Below are 22,821 nucleotides of genomic sequence, written 5' to 3' on the forward strand. Positions count from 1 at the left end.
TATTTTTTTAAAGTAATGCACCAGTACTTTTATTTTAACAGACACATTTTCAGTGTTCCACTCCTTAGCTTTGCAGACACAGAGAGCTTAAATTAGGTGGCAGGCTCTCTTGGGATGATGGGATGGTGGTGGTGGGAGGGGGAGCTGACCCTGACCACCAGCCTATGGGTCTTCCCTGAAGTGCTGAGGGGTGACTGTTGAGAGGATAAAGATATAAGTCAGTGCAGAGGGGCCTCACTCACCGTCCCCCAGGAAACTGGTGACTGCCTACCTCTGGGAGAGCTCTGCCCCCTGGGCTTCTGCCCACTGATCTCACACTGTGTCTCTCATTCTTTCTATCACTCTTCTCTCTCCTCACACGGCCCTCCTGTGAGCTTTCTCACAAAAATGAGAACTCAATTAATTCAGGCGAAATGAGGACGAGCGAGGAGGAGGAGGAGGAGGCGGCGGCCTCGGGAGCCCAGAGGGACAGAGAACAAGCAAGAGAGGGAAGCCTGACGGAGCCGCTTGTCGATCTGCGGCCTGGAAACGGCAAACAGAGCATGGGGTGACTGTGCGTGTGCATTAAGTCTTTAGCCAAGTTAATCCTGTCTGCAGTTTAAACATGGCTGATGAAGGAACGCTCGTCATTACAGAGGTATGGGTTATGCTGGGTAAATAGACGGGTCAGAGGGAGGCAGACAAAGAGAGAAGAGCAAAGCCCGAAGGAGATGAGGACATGTTCAAACACATGCTGACACTCAATCCCCTGCATGTTGTTTATTACATGGATGCTGGGGGGTCTCACAGGTTGACATTCTAGCTGTTATGACACAACGGTGACCGACGCTGTAAATGTAAAATTACAGCTCTAAGTATCCCCTTACAATAACCTACACAGCATAGGGAATGAAAAAGGCCGCATGTAGGTCAGTTTATGAATGTGACCTGTGACCTTTGACCTTGTGAACAAGGACCTCATGCAAGACAACAGTCATCAATCTTGAGTGAGCCCGGCGGTCACCCTGCTTAATGCTATATTAGGGTGCTACAAGCCACCACACAGCTCAGCTAATTTTCTCATAGCCTTGCAGAAAAACTGGCAGAAAACCAGCTGTTAGCAGGGGCTGTCGCCAGGTTTGAGGTCACAAGCACACACACACACTACGCACACACAAAATATGTGATACGCTGTGGCACACTGCAGTATTTCCAGCAGCTTTGTATGCTAAGTAGGCTAAAAACAAATGCTGCCACTTTGTTGCTCAAAGTACACAACTCACTGAGAGGTAAAAAAAACAACCCCAAAACAAATAAGAACAAATGAGCCATTTTTACCGGAAGACAACTTGTAAACTGTGAGATGTTATCTCCAGTGCGATGGTGTTATAAAAGTAACCACTTCCCTGTGACAGAGCGTAAATCTCACAGCATTCTGGGATATTTTTATGTTCAATGTTGACTGCAGTGCATATATTACAATGTTTTACCAGTCCCAGCTCTAGGACAAGCCTAGTAAAACAGGCAAGTCAGATAGTTCCAAACTTTCATATGATAAATACCTTGCATGTAAGGAGCCAGGGGGGATTGTGGCAAATGTGTTTCCAAGAAAATCAGTCTGCCACTAGTACTTAGAGTGATTGAATAGCCTGTAAACAGAAGCAGCAGACTTGCCCGACGCTCTCTGGGAGACACTAATATAGTTGTGCTTCCAGGAGCTGAAGGGAAGGAAGAAGGTGGGGCGCACAAGTTCATGAACTAAACAGCGGAGTGTAGGACTCTGAACTGAAACTGCAGAGTAAAAGCACAAGACTGCAGAGTGAAGTACGTCAAGTCAGTCATAAGACACCCTCGGTCAATGGCTGATAGTGTTCCTCGCATTAGCCCAAATTAAAATGAGATCTATCTTTAACAATCTCATTTAAAAAAAGCCATATGATGACACTTTCCCTCAGTTATGCTTTCCACCTTCTCCGCTGCAATCCCCTGATGAAAATAAATTCTCCTTTGTTCATGGTGCTGGTAAAAGGACCTTTTTGTTAGCATCTTTCCTTTTTTAAAAATTCATCACCGAGATCATTTTTTCCACATCTATGTCCAATCGACACAGTGTGGAGACTACACACAGTGTTGTTGATGTGGCAGGTCCAATTAGAGGCGATATGAGCATGAAAATGATTTAAGCACACAATTTAGCGCTTTAGTTGAAAGCATGTCTTTGTGTCTTCACCACGCATCAGCTGACAGTGATACTATATATTGAGCCTAATAACAACCTAAATAGAGAATCTTCCGTGACCTGAGTTTGAGGTTGTAATGAACAGAGGCATGGAGCTTTTCACTGCTAGGCAAACAGCTAATCATGTTTGTTATTTGGTCACAAATAAATCCGGAGTCCTCCAAAGTCCTGACAGCAAAACCAACATGAGTGAGGTATATTTTAAAAGTTATTTCACTTTCTTCATCTAATCTCTCTGGAGAATAATTAATATTTCTTGGCACAGTTTCAATTTCTACAGAACTCTAACAGGAAGGAGGGGAGGCAGCGACAATTCAAACTCTGCAGCTACAGCAGTTTCGTTAGTGGTGAGCCGTTGTGAAAATGTGAGAAAAACCGCAATCTATGTGCCCAGTGTGCAAGTACGTAAAACCACAACGGGTGCTGCGAGTTGCTAAAAGAGCAGGTTATCTATATATGGGGTTAAGCCACAACCCAACACAAACTGAAGCTCAGTCCTGTGAAATAAACACATACTACGTTTGGTTTTCTAGCTTCTAGCAGTGGCTTGATAAATGAGTGTAGAAAAATAATGAATGCGGATACATTCATAGAGGGCAAGAGGGGTCAACTAAATGGTTTTAAAACTATGTAAATGATATGCTACGGCCTTCATACAGTGGTCACCAGATCTCAACCCAACTGAACACTTTGTCAGGGAGCGTTGACACTGTTCTGGAGGCTTGTGGAGATAATAAAGAGGACCTATTGTGTTTTTGTGCTTTTTCTATTTCTTGTGTTATATATATTTTTTTGTGCATGTAAAAGGTCTGCAAAGTTACAAAGCCCAAAGCCCAAAGTCCACGCCAAACGGCAGTTCCTCTCACCCACAGAAACACTACTCCTACTGAACTGCCTGAAACGCCATTCTTGAAGTCCCGGCTTTTCTTCGATAACGTGGTGATGTCACCAAGTAACACATTTGCATAAGGGCTAGTTTGGCACACCCTCAAACAAAGCTAGTTAGAGCGGAGCTCGAGCGGCGCCCGAAGAGTTTGGTCCGGTTGACCAATCACAACAGTGGGCCAGCTGTCCGATCAGAGCAGACTGGGCTTTTCGGGAGGGGCGGGGCAGGAGCTCAAACCAGTGGGCAACTCCAGAGTCTGAAAACTGAAGCCAATGCGTAAGTGTCATTCTTTCTAATAGCCAGCAGGGCGCGACTCCTCTGGTTGTAAAAAGAAGTCTGATTGTATAGAAGTCAATGAGAACATGACCCTATTCTCACTTACAACATGAGTTTATAGTCTCAATCGCTAGTTTCAAGTCTTCTTCAATACAGCATGATGTTCATTTAGTAAATTATGGTCCCATTTAGAGTCAAACAGACCATAAAGCAGAGTATGCTTTAGGGCGTGGCTACCTTTTGATTGACAGGCCGCTACCACTGCGTTGTCCGGTCTAAGAGTGCTTTCATCTTACAACTTTAACCCTTTCACAGTGTGTTTTCAGTTCATGAAAGTTAATTATAATCTTTTCGGTCGCCTAAAAATGTCTTATTCAGCATTTGGTTGTACTTGGCTCCACCCTCTTGCGCCACTTCTGGTTACAAATAGCCAAGATCAAGACGGCCAAAATGCAGAACTGGAGGCTTCAAAACGGTAGTCCACAAACCAATGGGTAGTGCCATGATGACCACTTCCACTTCTTATATACAGTCTATGGCTCAAACAGAGCGTTTCAGACAGAGGGTGAAAAGAGGTGCTGCAGCACAGCAAGTATGAAAAAATAAAGCGTTTATTGAACATTAAATCCTAGTAGAAACCCCAAAATACAAGCAAGCATCAGAAAATAAGCATAATAGGTCCTCTTTAAATAAAATAGCTTGAATCTGAGAGACAATAGACAGACATGAACATCATGTGTCTGACAATAAAGCGCTTAGATACACACTTGAATCCCCAGACACCTGCACCACATCTCCCCTGACCCGAACATGAAACCAGGACAAGAAACACTATGCAACCATTTGGTTTTGTTTGTCCTCCTGGGGCTGTCTTGGCTCTCGGAAACCCTACCCTGGCATTCGCGCTAATCCCCAGAGAATGAAACGCCGGGGCCAGCAGCATACAGATAAAGCACCAGGTGATTGCATATCTGTGACAGACCACCGTAGAAGTCTCCAAACGCGGCCCTGGTGACGCTGCCAGTTTGACGGCCCCGCTCCCGTTCTGCGCTCGGCCTCGAGGGTAGCCCCCGTATCAGCTTACATCTAGCCGCTTACCTCCGAACAACGGGAGCTGCATCAACTTCAACTGATTCAATTGAGCAGAATTGCACACAGTTCATTGGCTTTTGGCTGGCGCTGGCGGAGTAGATGACAGCGGTGTGTGGAGCCAGAGAGTATCAGTTGACCCAGACTAATTATTCATAAGGCCTTGTTGTGATGGCTGCTGCTCCGGTAAGGTCAGGCAGGAGCAGTTAAGGGGGGGGAAACAAAAACATTTCCTACTAAAACGGAGCTGACACTGCTGGGTATCCACGGGAAACTATGAAAGACAATCTGATGCCTTGAAAGGGAAAAAAAAAAAATCACTAAGAGTGGTGAGCTCTCTCCTTGTGCCATTGTAAGTGGATAGCAGCGTGACAGCTATACATTCCCAACTGGAGGTTGATGCAATGGAGGATATGATATGTAAGAGGGATGCTCATGCATGGCGGACAGGAGAATAGTGCAGCTCCTTAAATAATAGTACACTTTGTGTCCTCACCACCACAGGCAGGCTGTTCCTTGAAATTTGTAATTACAGTAATTGTGATTTCGACAAATGGGTCTCCAATACGCTCTTGAACGGTAAAAATATAGGTTGCGTTACCCGTGAGGAGTCTACTAAAAGCATTCGTTGACAAAGCTTTAATTTACCAGCTCTTGGATAGAGGGCTTTTAAAATGTCCAGATGTCTGCAAAAATATCCCGAAAAATACTATGTAGATGAGTCTTCGACTGAGGCATAAACTCAATGACTCCTGCAAGAGAACGCTGTTAACCTATAAGTTCGATGAACTGCTTTCTCACCTCTATTTACAATCAAAATGTACCACGCAAATGTGTACACACATTCACACACACAAGGCCCACTTATGAGCAAGCACAATAGTGTGGCAATTAGTGGCTAGAGAGGAAGAATGCTGGATCGGTTACAGTTGTTGAATGTTAATTACAGCGTTTTACGGCGTTGAGGAGATAACGAGTTAGCGCCTGGTGACAGCAGCGACACGTCCTTTAACGAGAGCCGTGGAAATTTATGAAACTTGAGATCAGGGACAATGAGGCGTTGCTGGCTTGTCAGACGCTCTCCGGCTCACCCTCCCTTTGTCCTAATGAAGGCAGACACTCGCTTCTTCCTCTTCTCTGCTCGTTCCGGCGCTGTTAGCCCGGGATGATTATTGTTCGTGGAGGAAAAGGTAAAAATCAGCTGATTGGGATTCTGTCCTTGTCCACCTTATCATCTCACATCACCGCTGCCGTTGCCTAATCAGCTTCTGTTACAGTTATAGGGTAGGAAAAGCAGAAAACATGTGGCCACATAAAGGGGGGTCATATTACAGATAATTCCCCGTCTGGGGCAGGGAACATAGCCGGTAGCCAGACAAATGTGAGTGACCATTCATTCCTGTCTATCTAAATAGCGAGGGATCAAGAGCTTGGTGAAATCCGAGGGGTTAATATGGTCATGTTGTGAGGCCCGGTTTGGAATTTAGGTTAATGGAATCATTGATAGGGCTCAGCTCTAATGCCAGCAACGCCTAAGAGGATCCATGGCGCATGATTTAGACAAACCCTGGGACATTCTTCAAAGTTTCCCCCACTGAACCTGGCTAGACTTTTTGAAACAGACACACACAGAGAAGTCTGAGGATTTCTCTGAGTCTAACACAGCCTCTGCTAACCAGAATCCCCCAGGCTGTATCAACAGCCTAAATGTTTTTTTTATAGAATATTACATCAGTTACACTGGGGCAAACGTGGGCCCCAATGGAAATATTAGGCCTAATAAACACATAGAGAGAGCCTGTTTTCTTTTTTTCCCTGGCAAATTACTCTGAAACATGGGAGCAAGAATGTACAGTGAAGTATGGGATTCTTGAGATTGTAACTCATGTCTAGACTTGGACTTGGCAAAAAAAAACTCAGAGTTCACCAGGCCTAGCTCTAGACGAGTGATTTATATCTGCATCAAAGTACTTTGACTTCCAATGTAGCCATATTACAAATGGGGCTGCAATAAGAATGTAAATGTGCTCCTAATCACCACAGTAAAGCTGCTGACCCCGCTACCAATACTTGTGGTGGGAAAAGCAGTCATTTATGTGGGCTGCAGCCTCGATGAAGAGGAGGGACTAGCCTACTGAAGAGAGCAAGAGAAGATCCTTTAAAACCACAGAAGACGAGGCGCCTAGGATGGTGTTCAGATGTCAATAAAAACAGGTGTTAACCAGCTTAGCTAAGATGTTAAGAGCTTGGATAATCCTAGCCTGGATCCAAGAGGAATCCGGCTCTGGAATACTAATGCTTCGGATGCACCGTTAAATCGCACAGAGTTGATTAGGAGGTTGGGTCTAAGTGGTAGTGCTGCTGCTACAGGCTGTCAAAGCCCAATTTACATCTGCTGGCAATTCCCAAGGATTGAAGAATAAGGGATGATCACATATAGAGAATACTTTGTTGTGAGAAAATGGGGAAGGTTTTACTGTGAGTAGTTTTCTGCTTTATCATCAGATGTATGATTGAAATATCTCATCGTAGTATAAGTGACATTCCATTTAAGATACGTTCTTTATCACGCAGCCTCTTATCGCTTATGACTATCAACTACAGGATTCACTTCTGTCGCAACGTTTTTGTCATCTGTCTTTCATTTGTGCCTACCATGAAAAATTAACATTATATGGCTTTCATTCTTCATGTTAGCACTTTATCTCTACATGTCTAAAGCATCTGACACCAGCCAACATCAGCCAACTGCAGAGCTTATTACTTAGTAATAGCAGCAGATTCTGCCATGTCAACAGCTGCCACCTTCAGGCAAGTAAAGTAATTGAAGTAACTGCGAAACTTATGTCACCTGTAAGCAAAGTTTTAGCATGTTTTATATTTAAACTTGCAAAATGTCAGAGTTTGTACTGTAGACATACGTATAAATACATATAAAGTTGGACGACGTGTCTCCACTTCCTCCCACTGTACAAAAGTGAAGCCAAAATCTCCCGGATATGGGGTCTGCCATCTTGAGATTCTGATGTTGGAGCCAGAGTCTGTGCAGTACTGATCGGCTGGTGGGAGCCGCGGTATCAACGTCCCGCCCACACACCCATCCGAGCCAATAGCGAGCCGAGCACGGCCGCAGCTTGTTAGCGTGAGCCAGCTAGCTGCTACGTTAGCACCACGGTAGCTGTTTGGCTAGAAAGACACAACAACTGAACATAATATCTTGCATGTATTATCAAATTGACTCATGTTCTATTACACAGACTCGTGATGAAGGAGTGGAAAGTTACATCGCCTCTCAAGCCTCCAGTTGCGCTAGTACTTCCCTCAGAGCAGCTGTCAATCACAGCTGTCACACCCCCTTTTTATAGCATCAAATAATTAAAACCAAACATATCAGAAAAATGAACACTTGAACATACATCAGCGTGATGAGAACTACCTAAAATGACAGAAACCATCTTTGGGAAAAATGTATTTGACGTGTACTTTGACTTTTTAGTTTGGTCCATGTCCCATGCGCTAACATAGAAGGGGGCAGGATTTATGACCTATACTGCAGCCAGCCACCAGGGGGCGATCCAGATGTTTTGGCTTCACTTTTGGGAGTAGTCATGTCGTCCATCAGTGTATGGTTTATACTGCAGAGTGTCATTATGTTTCCTCTTTCCTCCAGGTTGATGAGGAGGGGGTTTTCTAACCAGATTCTATATGACAACAGATGTGTCTACAATAAATGACTGAACAACTCCCACTTGTGGAGAATCTGCAGCCCGCTAAACATGAATGAGTGAGTTTGTGAGCCAGTTCCATGAGGTGCTTCACATATAATTAATCTGTTTTGACAACAACAAGACTTTCTTGAAAAGTTCTCTAAAAGTGCTAAATAATTTCAAAGATCTGCAGCTCTAAACACTACGTCTCCAGCATTCAAGAACGTTTCTTTGTTATAATTTAAGACACCGAAGGGCAGAAAGATACATCAAAGTACTGAACTACTGGAGTGAATGTGCTCATTTTCTGCTCAACTTATCTCAACACAAACAGATAGCACCTAAAGCGAATGTGCACTCACACCTAAAACACAAAAAAGAGCAACTTCAAATGGAAGAGCCCCAAGAAGAATCATCTACCTCACCTTGTAAACAGAACTCCCTCACAGGGAGCTTAACACAACCCATCCCTCCCTCAAACCACTCCCATGTTGTGAAAAGCCCCGATTCAAAGATGACACCTTCCATTTCGATAAAACATAAATAAATCAACGCAACACTCATCATCTGTTTCACTTAATCGACTTTGAATGTACCACCTCGCACTGCTCCATACATTCATAGACTCTCTTACATGCCACCCCATAATCAAATCAGCATCTGGTGTCAGGGTGGCTTGCGGTTCGGGGTGTTCTCATTTGTAAACACCACCTGCCAGTTCTCACTCTACTTCACTCACTGGGTGACATTAGCGCGAGCGTGAAATGTGATTTTGCGTTGAGCAAACCTCTGCACTGAGCACATCTGAGTCTGCCCACCTGGAAAGCAGGCAGAAATAATCGACGGTCACCTAAGTCAGAGGGAGTTGTCATGCATGAGACACTAGCCAGACAGCGGCAGCACCACAGTCCTGCAGGATACACTGTGTTAAGTCCAGTTCATCCTGGCTGTTTTAAAGGGAAAGATTTTGTCATTTGAAGTCTGTATTTCCTAACCCTTTAATTCAGGATACGTGTTTTTTTTTCCTTTTTCTCTCTGGCGGTTTGTTTGTTGGTTTGTTTTCCCTTTTGATTATTTTATGACTCTTCTGTCTTTCAACACCATGTTTTGTATTGTCTAACACTTGTATTTTTAACATTTTATTGCACAATAATAAAAAAAAAAAATACTTTAGTGCACTTCCTGTCATTCTTGATCATATAAGTGAACAATTATACTGCTGACATATTATAAAGAGCAGCAGGCTCTTCTCATACACTGTAGCAATACCTACAGAAAGTAATGCAATATAATCGTATACATTCCACAAAATCAATTTGTATGTAATCCATGTAATCGTGAACCAGGAAGCAACAAACGCCGCATTTGGAGGAGGTCGGGGTGGATGGGTGGGTCAAAAAAACACCGGACTTTCGCCCAGGAGACCTGTGTTCGTACCCTGTGTGAAAACTAAACCTAACTAAGTGGATTTGTTACCTAAACCTAACCAAGTTGATATTTTCCTAAATCTAACTAAGTAGTTTCATTGCCTAAACCTAACCCAGTAGTTTTGTTGCCTAAACCTAACTAAGTAGTTGTGTTGCCTAAACCTAACTAAAAAGTTTTGTTGCCTAAACCTAACAAAGTAGTTTTGTTGCCTAAACTTAACAAAGTAGTTTTGTTGCCTAAACTTAACAAAGTGGTTTTGTTGCCTAAACCTAAATATGTAGTTTCGTTGCCTAAACTTAACTAAGTAGTTTCGTTGCCTAAAGCTAACTAAGTAGTTTTGTTGCCTAAACCTAACTAAGTCAATCTTTTCCTAAACCTAACTAATTGCTTTTGTTTTGTAAACCTAACCAATTCGATCTTTTCCTAAACTTAACTAATTTGTTTTGTTGCGTAGACCTAACTAAGTTGTTTCCTGTGAAGACGGAAGTTTATTTTGAAAAGACTATATGTAACAGGCGGGAATTGACACGAGTTGCTGCACTTTTGTGAGAAAATGCACGAAAAATAAGGAACAACTTTTCTTAAGATATCATACGAGCCATCGTATGAGGATACATTGAGAGCAGTTACACAAGCTTATAAAATGTAATACAAACACCATTCGTTGAATATGTGCCAGCATATGTCCTGCTGTCTCGCTTAAAACTGGGATGGATCCACATTCTTGCATTTCCCCCTGCTGACCACTTTAGTTGCTCCGCCACAAAGCAGTGACAAGGCCCCAGTTAATCACACACATTCAGCTATTGATGCAAAGCCTTAAAGCGCCACACAATCTGAGAAGATCAATCATAAGCCAATTTATGCTCGTTGGTCAGGTTTGGTTAATGCGACGCCGCTTCACTACTTCTACATGATCACACATAATGCAATCAGATTTCCATTGACAGAGTAGCCAAGCTATGATTCGATTTCCCTGTGGGGGCAAAAAGACACATAGATATTCACTGCTCAGGCACTCTACACCTGCTTTACAGCCGGGGAACTTGTGTTGCGTATGCCAAGTGCACTGTAACATGGAAGACCAGACACATCACCATTAAATTGCCAGCCTCTTGCCTTTTGATGAATGTCAACAAAGCAGTTAGCAGGGAGGAAATGAGAAAAAGAGAGAGAGGACAGGAGAGGAGAGGAGAGGAGAGGAGAAGAGAGAGGGGGTGTGGGGGAGAACACACAATTATAAAAGCTTCATTTCTTCAGAGAACCATAAAGTCTCGTCCCAGAAGGGCAGCTGAGCACAAATCAATTTCTTTCAGTCGATTACAAGCACTGAGGTTCTAACCTTCATTTGTGAGTCTAATACTCCAACAGTTATGTAGAACACATACCAATTAAGCAATTCTGCTGGAATAAGAGGGCCGTGAACTGACGCGATTATGGAGGCCGGGCCCCCGGGGAGGTCGGGTTATCGGCTCAGGAGCAGGGAGGACGACGGGAGCAGGGCAGGGAAGAATGGGGGAGAAAGATGGCGAAGGGAAAAGAGACATGGAAGCCAAGGAAAAAAAGTCATTTATTAAGTCTAATACTCTGTGAAATGTTCCCATGGTAATAAGGCGGGGAGATTGCGCTAATATCAGGGAGCCATGCAGAAAAGGTCACTCGATATCTGTGCCGCCCACCGGGGTCGCGCTGATGGGAGCTGCTCAAACACATCTGATAATGCTCTCAGCGGCGTCGCTCTGCGCCAGAGGTCGAGAGGATGGGAGCTTGGGAAAAGATGCCATTTGTGGAAATTGCACTGATGTACCGCTGTGCTCTGACACAATTCTCACTGCTGGCTTTTTTATGTGCAGACAGCTGTACGACGAGTGAATGGAATAAGCATGATGACACCCAGTCAAAGATTATCAGGCATAAATGTATAGCTCTGTGGCGCATTATGCTTTCCACTAAGTTTTGATTTTGCAATCATCCATCTCCACACTGACATGAATATACAGGAAAGGCAGCCTGCATCCTTTTTTCTCTCTTGATTTTCAATATCTGTTTGCACACAGGCTCATGAAAGGAAACGCATTACAGGCACTCTCCATCTTTCTATTGTCACAAGCTAAATCTGATGCCGTTTCCCTCTTGATTTAAAGAGCCTGGATGCATCTCCGCAGATATGTGGAGATCAACACATTGTCATTCACTGCCGAGGCACCTTAACCACCGCCCTCCCTGCCAGAAGATTTATGGTAATTGATAGCATGTGATAGGATGCAGCCCATAAACCCATGCGAGGTATGTGTTTCTATGGTAACCCTTCCCTCTATTCGCTAGCCCTATGCGCCTCGGTGTTTTCACTTTTTTTCCCTGCATTGTAGGCGCTGTCTATTTGGATGCCAGTGGTAGGAATGAGATGCAGATTTGTGGCAAGGCAGAGACACAGATGTTTCCTCATTGCCTTTTAATCTCCTATTCCCTCAGCGCCTGGCGAGAAACACTCCCCCTTTAGAATGGTAATTGGACGAGATGAATAATAAACAAAACGAAAACAGACCGATGTTTATAAGGAGCATTTTAACACTTTGGAATGATCATACTCTATGGCTATTATTAGCGCTGAGACGAAAGTGAGCGCTGCTTCCTCTGGGAATAATGAAGGTCTGAGCTTTAACTTGTCTAATCAGTAGGAGACCTATCAGGGTCTGACAGAGGACCACAATGCTTTGCTCATTAAAGCAGAGCAGTTCACAGTCTATCACTAGATTTCCTCGCTGTTCCCCAAAGTCTGCACGTCTACAACACACCAGCCATCTGAGCATTCACTATAGCCTTCATATGATTTTATGTTTCTGCATCCACGTCTTCTCTTGTTTCTAATTGCCTGGCTTCCATATGTATACCATATGCACAATAAAACAACACTAAAATTAAACTGCGGCTTGGGAGATTCATTGCTTGTAAATTTAAGATAATGATTTCATTAAGTGCTGCCTGGCCCGATGTCATATGGCAAACACTGTTCCTCCGTCTCCCACCTAGCCAAACATCAACCGCCATATCAGTAGGTGCTCCGTGTGTTTCTTGACAGCGCTGAGATAAATGTGGATATTTCGACACCGTGTGATATCAGAAAACCGGCTATTTGCATGAGAAACCTGTCCCTCTTTCTCCCCGGAGAGCTTTATTACAGGAGGATATTTCAAACGCTATCAAATGTGCCAAACATTTACTTTGATAACTCCATCAGATGGCTCCCCGGGTTTAATGGTAGAAATCTGAGAGTGCCGAGGCACACGCCTAAAGCGCAGACAATAATGGCGGGGAGAAATACGAGGAAGGGATGAATAAAATCTCTTTAAAAAGTTCATAAATAATGCACCTCGCGCACTAGAGAGTTGTTGCCTATTTAACTATGCATGCCTCTTCCTGGTTTCAGCGCTGGCGGAGACACAAACGCAGCGTGTATTGTGGGTCAACATGACAGCGCAGGAGGAGGACAACCTAGGGCTCCATCAATCCTCTCAGCCTTGGCCTCCCACCCACGTGGAGCAACCCCTCCCCGCGGCAAATCTCCAGCCACAGGATGACTGCACCACCTACTGTATTTTCTCGCTGCGCTGGAAAACATAACGACAAAAGGGAAATCTAGCGAATGACCCGAGCGCTTGCCAAAATGAGGGAGAAGATTTGAGAAAACGGGAGAAAAACAAAGTGCAGGACTAATTATCCAATTAATGTGCAATTAAGCCCATGCGGCCTAATGGTCTGTGCTGGATTTGGTAATAGCTCTACCAGACTGAGGAGCCTATTAAACTCACGGTAGGCTGTGGAGCAGACAGACTGTCTCAGTGAATGGGCCCGATAGTCGGATGTTACAATTACAGCAGCTGTCTAGATTATAAGTCAATAAAAAAAAATATGTACATATATTGTATTTTGGGTTGAGGCATGCTGACTGCAAATGTGAGAAAAAAGAAAATCAACCCCCCCTTTGAAGAAATTCAACAAAGCATTTCATTAAGACTTTCATTATCTGCCGTAGCAGAGCTTGCTAATAAATGCTAATTATATTCAAGCTAATATTTAATCACACACAATTTCTCCAGTCAACTCAGTTTGAGGAAATACTAATTCTAATGAACGCATCCACGGCGCAGTTTATGAACTTCAGCACTGGCAAAATGAGAGAGGAAACACGGATGATGTTTAAAAATGCTTTTTCAACTATGAGCGTTATTAGCTTTGACTAATTTCCTCCCCTAATGAGATCCTCTTGGAGGGATATTTTGGGGCAATTAATAATGCACATAGAATAATTAGATGCATAAATATTTATCATGTTGTGTTTCTGTCTAGTATAGGGTGTGGGGAGTATAGACAAACCTATTGACTGTGCAGTGTACAAGCATGAGATTGTATGTTTGCTAGCATTATACTGCCAGGTACACATTTGGATTCACTTAACCCTGTGAAGCCCAAATTAATTCTCATCTATTTACGCATTAACCAAATTCTCACAACAATGTCTGGCTAGCCAGTTGTTCTCTACTTATCATCCTAAAGGGACAATAGGACCCATTGACTATGTAAATGTGGTCTTTTTTACATTTTACACTTAATGGTTCTCTGTACGATATCCAGAGTATTAATATAGCAGCAAACAACTATTTAGAAAAAATAGGAATGTAGTTCTGTGACTGGAACATAATCATCATTGCAAAACTCTCAAATGTTAAATGTGCTGTATATGATATTCAGAGCATTAATATAGCATCAAACAACTATTTCCTATGTAAAGATATAGAGGAGTAATGTCTACCTGAGCAGAGAATGAAGTCTCTCTCCCTCTGTGTGTGTTGTAATCCAGCCGCGCGTGCCTTTTAGTGCATGTTCGTGCATGTGAGCGTGCCCCACTGGCTAGCTCATACGGCGGTTACAGCTGACAACGCCGCCGTTGCAGAAGCGTAGCACCCACCCTCCGGTTGCCTCCCAGATTAAAGCTGTTAGCTCTCTCAGCACTGTTGCCATTATTTTCACTGTTAGCACCGTTAGCTGCGAAACACTGGCTCAGCTGTCGCCATGTTGAGAGCCGTGTGGAGGCAATAGGTCTGCCTTGTCCACCCGTAGACTGAACCACTGGCGTATTCTTATTCATAAGGGTATTCTTGGTCTGCTTCCATCTTACCTATGTATCTAAATCCTTCAAAAAAGGACAGGAAGTTACTGTCTTTGGTCCCAGGAATCCTATTAACTGTCCCCAAAGTCTGTACTGAACTGGGAAAAAGGGCATTCAAGTATGCTGCTCTTCTTGGAATCAGTTACAAAATGACCTGAATCTTTGAGAGCTGGTCTCACTGAATGTCTTTAAAGTGCTTCTAAAAGACTTGGAAGCAAGCACATCTGGCCGTAGATGTTTGAATGCTGTTTTTTCGATACCTTATGATTGTGTAATTTGCTCTTTGTCTTCGTTTTAAATTGTTATGTTTGTTTTATGTCTGTAACCGCGTAACTGTGCTGCTGCCTTTCTTGGCCAGGACACTCTTGGAAAAGAGATTTTTAATCTCAATGATTACTCCTGGTTAAATAAAGGTTAAATAAACATAAATAGATATGCCCTGAATTCTGAATTTAGCACCTTTAAATGATGTATATCATTTTGTGACTGCAGGCCTCACAGGGTTAAGGTATTTTTTTTAGATACGCTGTTACAATTCAGTCCAAATTCAGAAGTACTGTATGTTTAAACTAGTAATGACCTCATCACCGAAGGTCAGAGAGTGAAGCAACAGTTCGTTACATTCTGAGTTGTCATGGTTACAGTAAAACAAACATCAATCGGAACATGATCCGGCTGTTTCAACTAGTTATTGGAAATCTGAACCAGTGTGCTTGTGAGGGACGCTACATTGCAGTAATACTGTTGATTAGGGCAGTGATTATCAAAGTGGGGTCTGTAAAATATTGTGCTATAAATTATAAAATTGTGCTGTATTATTAAAGTGTGCATATCTACAGATGGGGATTTTGTGCCAATAAAACACATATTGTGTCCATTACTCGCACCCATGTTAGCTTTGGGACAATAGAAACTCTGATATGATTGTGGCATATTTTGCATCGACTTTAAATCAGTGTTTTTTTGTTACTTTACATCCACCTGCCAATGCTTTTAATGTGCCTTACACGTTATTAAAAAGATTTCCTTCCATCTGGTGAGATAATATTTCCAATGTTCTTCCCATAACAAACTGTATAAATGACTAAGTGACTGAAATCATGTTCTCCATAGCCATCTGGAACATGGTTCTACATCAGTGTTAGTCAACCACTGTAATCAGCACCAACCAAGTCCGTCTGGGTATTACTTCTCACTGCCTGTTGGGAGCAACGATATTTAGGTGGCTTCATTGTCATCCTGCGATCAAAAACATTACTTCTGTTAAGAGTTAAAGATACTGGCTATCAATTTGGCACACTTCTATATGCTGGCCACCACTCAAATGCAACAAAGACCAGCGGGGGAAAGTACGACTGACACAAGCAGGGAGAACTCTCTTTGCCCTTGAACAACCAACACAAAAGGTAAATATTGCTAGAACACACAATCCAACATGAACATGTAAACAGCCATGGGTATAATGTGTAGCCAAACCCAGATAAGACACTCATATAAGCAAAATGTTACTCAACATCACTGGGCTGATTGTGAGCCTTCACAATTTTTATCACTACGCTGGGACAACTGTGCAAATACACTGAGATCTCTCAGGGTTTAGTGCAATCATCTACCCCTTAGCTCACCTTTGGCTCTCTCTGGCTAATCCACTGGGAAGCAGCAGGCCGGGCTGTGACTCAGCACGAGCCATCAAGCAGAGCCGCCTCCTCGGCCCGGGGAGGCCAACGTCAACAGGACGGAGTAGAGGTGGAAAGACAATCAGGGTTGGGGATGGGATTTAATCCAGGTTCAGAGCCGGCGTAATGGAGTGTCTATGTCTGGGTGAGCGATGGATTGCGAGGCAGTGGCGTCCCCTGAGCCCCGAGCCCTCTGACTGCAGCCATTTGGAGTTGATCTCTATCTTGTTCACCTCAAATCCAGACATAAAATGGCAGTCATTTCTCTCTCTCTTCCCCTCTCTCTCTCTCTCTCCCAGTCCCAGGTATGTAAACAATCAGACACACTTTGTCTGGCCATGTTTCATTGATTTCTTGTCTCGCTGCGTCTAATCAGCCCTTCACTGGTTTAATTATCTGTAACTTGTGGTATTTGGCCTGCTTGGATTACACTCCCATAGATCACGTCTGCCTCCAGGGCAGGGCCTTATTATTTTTAAGTTGCATTTAATATACATCAAACACAGAAAGGGAACTTTTACCCAAACTGTACTGCAAATCCACTACTTGTAGCTGTCAAATTGGTGGTGGTGCGTTTAAGTGCCCCGAAAGGAGGAACCCATAGCGGAAAAGGAGGTGAAAGACCTCTGAACCCGTTCTGACAGACAGATTTCTCGTAATAATGTTCCCTGAGGTTAAAAGGGAGCTGCTTGACATACTGCCGGAGCAGGGCTAGACCAATAACGGCGACTGGGTCATGAAATGCCCCGCGAAAGCCAGCAGCTTGTGTTAGTTATCAGACTGTTTTAAATACCTCTCTCAATGTGAATCCAATTACCGGCAGCCTTTGTTTGTTCAGACAAAAGCAGCTATGTTCAAGGCCTGTCTCTCTCCGATTTTAATCAATTCTCTGGGGAAGTGTGTGTGGGAGATACAGATCAGGACTTGCCATACGTCAGTGGAAGATGAATGTGTGTGTGTGTTGGACGCTTGTGCGCGGGCTTGTTTGTGAGAATGTCAGAATAACTGAGTGATAGAAACTGTCAAAGAATGAGAAAGAATAAAAACGCTTTTTATAACAGCGTTCATCTCCGATTCCCCACCAAACTCAACTTAACTTTTTAATTCCTCAAAAGCTAAAGTTCCTTCTAGTTTTTACTGAAACTTGGTGTTCTAGTTAGGAGGCAAAGTTTGCAGCAGACAACATTTATATTAGATAATTATGACGGATCATATTGTCATCATAATTCTAACGTCTGTTTCTCATACCTAGAGGGGTTAGCGTGTTACTTGACTGCTTGGCAGATGTTCTCGTATGCTGCAGCATTAGTGTAGCAGGGGACAATCCACCTGTTCCGTATGGGAACTCTGCAGCTAGCATGCCTGGCGATGATGGCCGTCTTCACATCGACACTCATAGGAGGAATTCGAGGAGGACGTCACGGCACTAAAATAACAAAGTGGGAAGGTCGGACTCGTTTCTTTCCATTCCCTCTCAGAGAAAGAATTTGCCAGAAATGCGAACTCCCCCAACCGCCTTCAACAATGCACGTTCATCTTCTGTTGTTGCTGTTCCAAGGGGCCGTGTCAACCCTAATGAATTCCAAAATGTTACGATTTGCATTTCAATTTGGTAACCTCCCTCTCAAAGGCGATAAAGTCCCCCGTCTCTAAATCACATTAAGCATATACAGCTATCTTTTGTGAGGCCCTGCAACAATGTCGCCGCGGTTCTGCCTCTCCATCATTATGCCTGCTGCTTTTTGTCGGCCTGTTTACAAGCTAAATAAATAGCTATACACAAAACATCTGGAGCCACAAAAGAGACCTTAAGTGGGGCTCTTAAAAAGAACCGCCAGGGCAGCCTCTGGGCCGCTTTAACCCTTGTTGTGGAGCTCGAAACCACCGCAACTTCAGAGAAAACAAAGCTTTCATTTGAAATGAGTTTCTTTGGTTTTTGTTTACAAGTTTGTAAGAGAAATGAAGCCTAAAAGAAACCAATGGTTTTTCTCCCTTATTTTGCATTTGTTGTGTTTTAACAAACAAAGTAAATCACATTCTGACTTTATTCAAACATATTGCGTGATAAAAAAAAAAAAAAGTCTCTACGGACAGTTGTGCATGTCTTTACTGCACTCCATCTGGTCACACAGTGGAATCTTCACATAAGATCAACAGTGTGTGATGAGTGCCTATAAAAGCGTTTGCTATACTGTGTTGCTGTTACTGGGGATATGTACACAAATTGCTGGCTAGTTATTTACCTCTATTTGACACCCCCACTGTTCATACTCACTTTGCTCTGTATATCTCAGTTGAGAGTTAGTACAGTTGGATTTCAGGACTCTAAAACAATGTCAATAGAAACTATTAAACCCACATCTCTTCGTCCAGTGGTGCAGGTCACCGATTTGGCGACTACTCAAAGTGCCACTGGTTCTGACTGCTTACAGTTTGAGCATTGAAATCTAACACCGATGGCGTCTGTGAGTTTAATGGTGCGTGGCCCATTCGGCCTCCTCGTCCCAGAGGTCAAGCACACTTTATGAGGTCACCGTCCGCAGATTTACAACCTAAATTCTCCATGACAGCGGCCGTTACTTTGTGCACCCGAACGGGGAGGCTCAGAGAGGTGTGTTCTCGCGGTTCGGTCGGATTTTGACCTGGAAATCTCTCTTAGGGAATAGAGCCAAGGGGGAGGCAGAGAGGAGTATGGGTTGTGTAAACACGCCGTCAGCTCCAAGGGCACACGGCACAATAACTTACGGAATGTCTCGCATCTCCATCTACACAGGAGGATAAGTCATGTCGAGAGGAGGTGCTGGTGTAATTTGTTATGGGTGTACTGCTTGCGTAAGCTGTGCTTCACATGGAAGATTCAGCCCAGCAGTCGGGCAGTAAACCAGCAAGAGATGGAGCAAGAGAAACACGTCATCCGGCAGACTGAGCAGTGTTGTTGGTCATGATTCAGTGCTTTCTCTGAAGACATGATTCCAAGCTCTGAATTAGGACAACAAAGGCAATCTGTAGTAGATTATTATAGAGCGCTGCTCTTAATGTCTGTCCCCTTTTTTCGCCGCACAGCATTAACTGAGTGGGCAGCAGAAAACAAGAAATACAGAAAAGTTAAACCGCTCTACAAAAGCTGGCGTCTAATAAGCTGTTTGTGTAGGAGTGCGAGATGTTTTTGACCCTGAACCTCCGTGCCTCATTTTCACATCTCTGAGATGCAGCAATCTGAAGTGAAAACAACTTCCAGTCGCTTTAACTCAGCTTTTGTGCTGGAAGCCCAACGGAATAGATTCTTAACAGAAAAGAAGAATGCAATAACATTTTAACAAGCCTTTAGGAAAACGGTTAAAGTTCAAGAATGTATACACGCAAGGACAATAAGATCCGTCTGGGTCCAATTCATTACATCATCTTCAATAGGATGAGACGTTATCTCAGCCCACTTCCTCAGATCGGACATTATTTTTAAAGCAGACAAAATGAAGGAGAAAAACATAATAAAGTACAGAGCAGACTGCAAATAGTAAATCTCTCTGCATGAGGCAGAGACATCATCTTTCATGTCCAAAACAAAAAGGTCAAAGTCTAAGGCATCCCACGTTTCGAACCAACAGCTAATCGCCTCACTTCCCCGGCCCATCTGAGAGAATTACAGTGGCTGTTAAGTGTGCATAATGAATGCCATAAAGCTGGCCTATAAAGCAGGCATTTGGCCGGCCCCTGGCAGTGAGTGGGAGCAGGTCTAAGCACAGATCTGACTCCGCACACCCTCGTGTACAGAATGATTGCTGATGGGTTTTTTTGCGAGGAGGGGAGAGGCGGGGCGGCTACCACATCATTAATGAGCGCTAATATTTCAAAGGAGGACGCGGGGCCCGAGCACTGACCGTTATATTAAAAATCAAACGGTGTGACCTTGTTAAGATGGATGCCTAGTTGCTCCGTCCCCTCGGTGCAGCCGAGCTGCACACGGCGCACCGCATTAAAGGTGGCTCTTTGCTTTTTAAAGCATCAGCTACGGCCGCAGATATATGGGGGTGCACCGGGAGCATTACGAGTGGCATTTAATTAAAGAAAAGTAAGCTGTGGGATTTTATAGACTGGCCGGGGATTGCTTGATCTGGTAAGTAAGTGGAAATGAAGGATGCTTGAAAGGCGGCGACGCAGTGATAACTTAACCTTCCTATCATTGTAAAAGTCAGGGCGAGGACACTTTAAGCCGTGCATGCTGCACAGAATGTTATCTCATCATTCAGCTTCTTTCAGCTTTAAATGAGCTTTTTGCATAATAAAATGGAAAAGGTAGGGTTCCCATAGTACATACAGTAAATTAGATTATTAGCATTGCTAACCATTTAACAAAAATGTTGTTTATTGCTAATAGATAAAAAAAATTACATGAAACAAGAGAAACCATCCGGGAAGGATTGAAGCTCTGATCCACCTTAACAGAGCCGTGTTCCTCTCAGTCGTGGCTGGTCCAGGTCAGACTAGTGATTTATAGGCTGGTAATTAGCCCCAGATGACAATGATGAATGCGCTACACTAACACCTTTGTAGGCTGCCTTGTTAGGTAACATCTGAGCAGCCTGACAAAGCTATCATTTTACAGAAAGCTCTTAATTACTCTGGCACAATTATGAATGGACCACAAACAGACACCCAGCTGTCTCGATGCGCTGCAGTGGGAGGAGATGTGGAGTAAAGGGAAGGAGGGAAGGATGGAATGAAAGCGTTGGCTGACAGCGCTCGGTGCAGATGTGTTGCAAGACAAAAAGCAGCAAGACAAATAGCTCAAGGACGTTTTCCGTTGCTGCGCTCACTGTGAGTCAAAGAAGACATTTTTCTCAGGGATAATCAAAGATGAGTTAGGTCAAAAGGTGGGAGATGGAGGGGATGGAGGGGAGGGAGGGAGGGAGAGAGTGAGGAACAACTAGATAATAAATGTTCCTCTGTTGCAGAGGTAAAAAGAGGGAAATAACTGGTCCCACAGCTATAAATACAGGTACTACTTGAGACCATGGCTCTGAGAGTTATGCAATCATTTTAAGTCTTTAATCCATTCTTATCCAAAGGAAAGTTGACCAACCAGTTGTTTCCAAATCACTGGGTAGTCTCTGTAACTACCAACGTGGACAACATATAGAGCATTGCAATTATTAACAGAGTTGTCACAGCTGAGATGAGGTAGTTTACCAAAACTAGTGACTACAATTCCTGTTGAAATATGCCCACTAATAACTAGTCTTAAAGGGGACATATCTATTTTTGGAGTCCCTGAGTCAGTTGAACATTTCACATTGACGCAGCTTAACATCATCGCTTTCACTTCTCTTCTTGCTCGCTGGTGCTTTGTACTCGATGTCACCGAGCTTGGTACTTATGAAATGACTGAACGCATCTTGTTGAAGCACTGAGTATTTCACGTTAAGTTTATCAGCCTATTTTATATTGGGATTTATTGTATAAATATTATTACTGTCAATGTGTACTTTATTATTATTCATTTTATTTGAATACATTTTTTATTTTATTTTTAATTTCATTAAATGTTTTATTCTTTATCCTTTTTGCATCTGTAATGGGTGAGGGCTGGGTGGGAGGGGGCTTTGGCAGAAAAATACCAAAACATGGTAGGACAAACATTTGTGATTTAGTTGTATATTTCTGATGTTACTTCCAATAAATTATTATGGAAAAGAAGGGGGACATACAGTATCATGCTCTTTTCCAGGTTCATACTTGTATTTTGGGTTTCTACTAGAACATGCTTACATGTTTTATTATAAAAAAAACACATAATTTTTCTGAATATACCTGTATTCACCCTCTGTCTGAAACACTGAAATGTTTTAGTGCCTGTCCTTCCCGAAAAAGCCCAGTCTGCTCTGATTGGCTTACGAGAAAAACATGGTGCACTTTTGCAAAGGTAGTTCTCAAGCTGTAGGTGATATATTCTTATGAGCCTGCATGTGACTGGTAGGCATTTCAGATACCCAAATGTATGTGTACAAGCACTGAAAAAGTGAGTTTTTCATGATATGTCCCCTTCAATATTACATAGTCTAGTTCTTGAGCATATCAACCACCTTATTTGAGTGATTCACTCCATGTATTACTGGTATATTAATAATCTTCATATTATAGACTTTGGTACACACATATAGTGTTTTTTATCTTATAGCTACAGACGGTCCAGCCCTGGACAAAGCACAAGAAATGACGTGTACTGGATTGCTTCCCTATCCATCACAGGCCATCTGGCAAATAGTGCATTGGCAGTTACGCTGCAAAGTGCCATAAAGGAGACACTTCCTCCTCTTTGAGGCCCCGGGTCCTTGTTTGACACACGGCATCCTGTGCAGAGAGCAAGCCCTACTCTA

At 43.3% G+C, this 22,821-nt stretch overlaps 1 protein-coding gene across 16 annotated transcripts in view; it reads right to left on the minus strand.

Moving 5' to 3' along the window:
- The window catches only part of fbrsl1 (fibrosin-like 1), a 340,229-nt gene that overhangs the window by 131,577 nt on the left and 185,831 nt on the right, over nt 1-22,821 (minus strand). The window lies entirely within an intron of this gene.

This window comes from Sebastes fasciatus, chromosome 6 (assembly GCF_043250625.1).
Source record: "Sebastes fasciatus isolate fSebFas1 chromosome 6, fSebFas1.pri, whole genome shotgun sequence".
In the NCBI taxonomy this organism is placed as follows: domain Eukaryota; kingdom Metazoa; phylum Chordata; class Actinopteri; order Perciformes; family Sebastidae; genus Sebastes; species Sebastes fasciatus.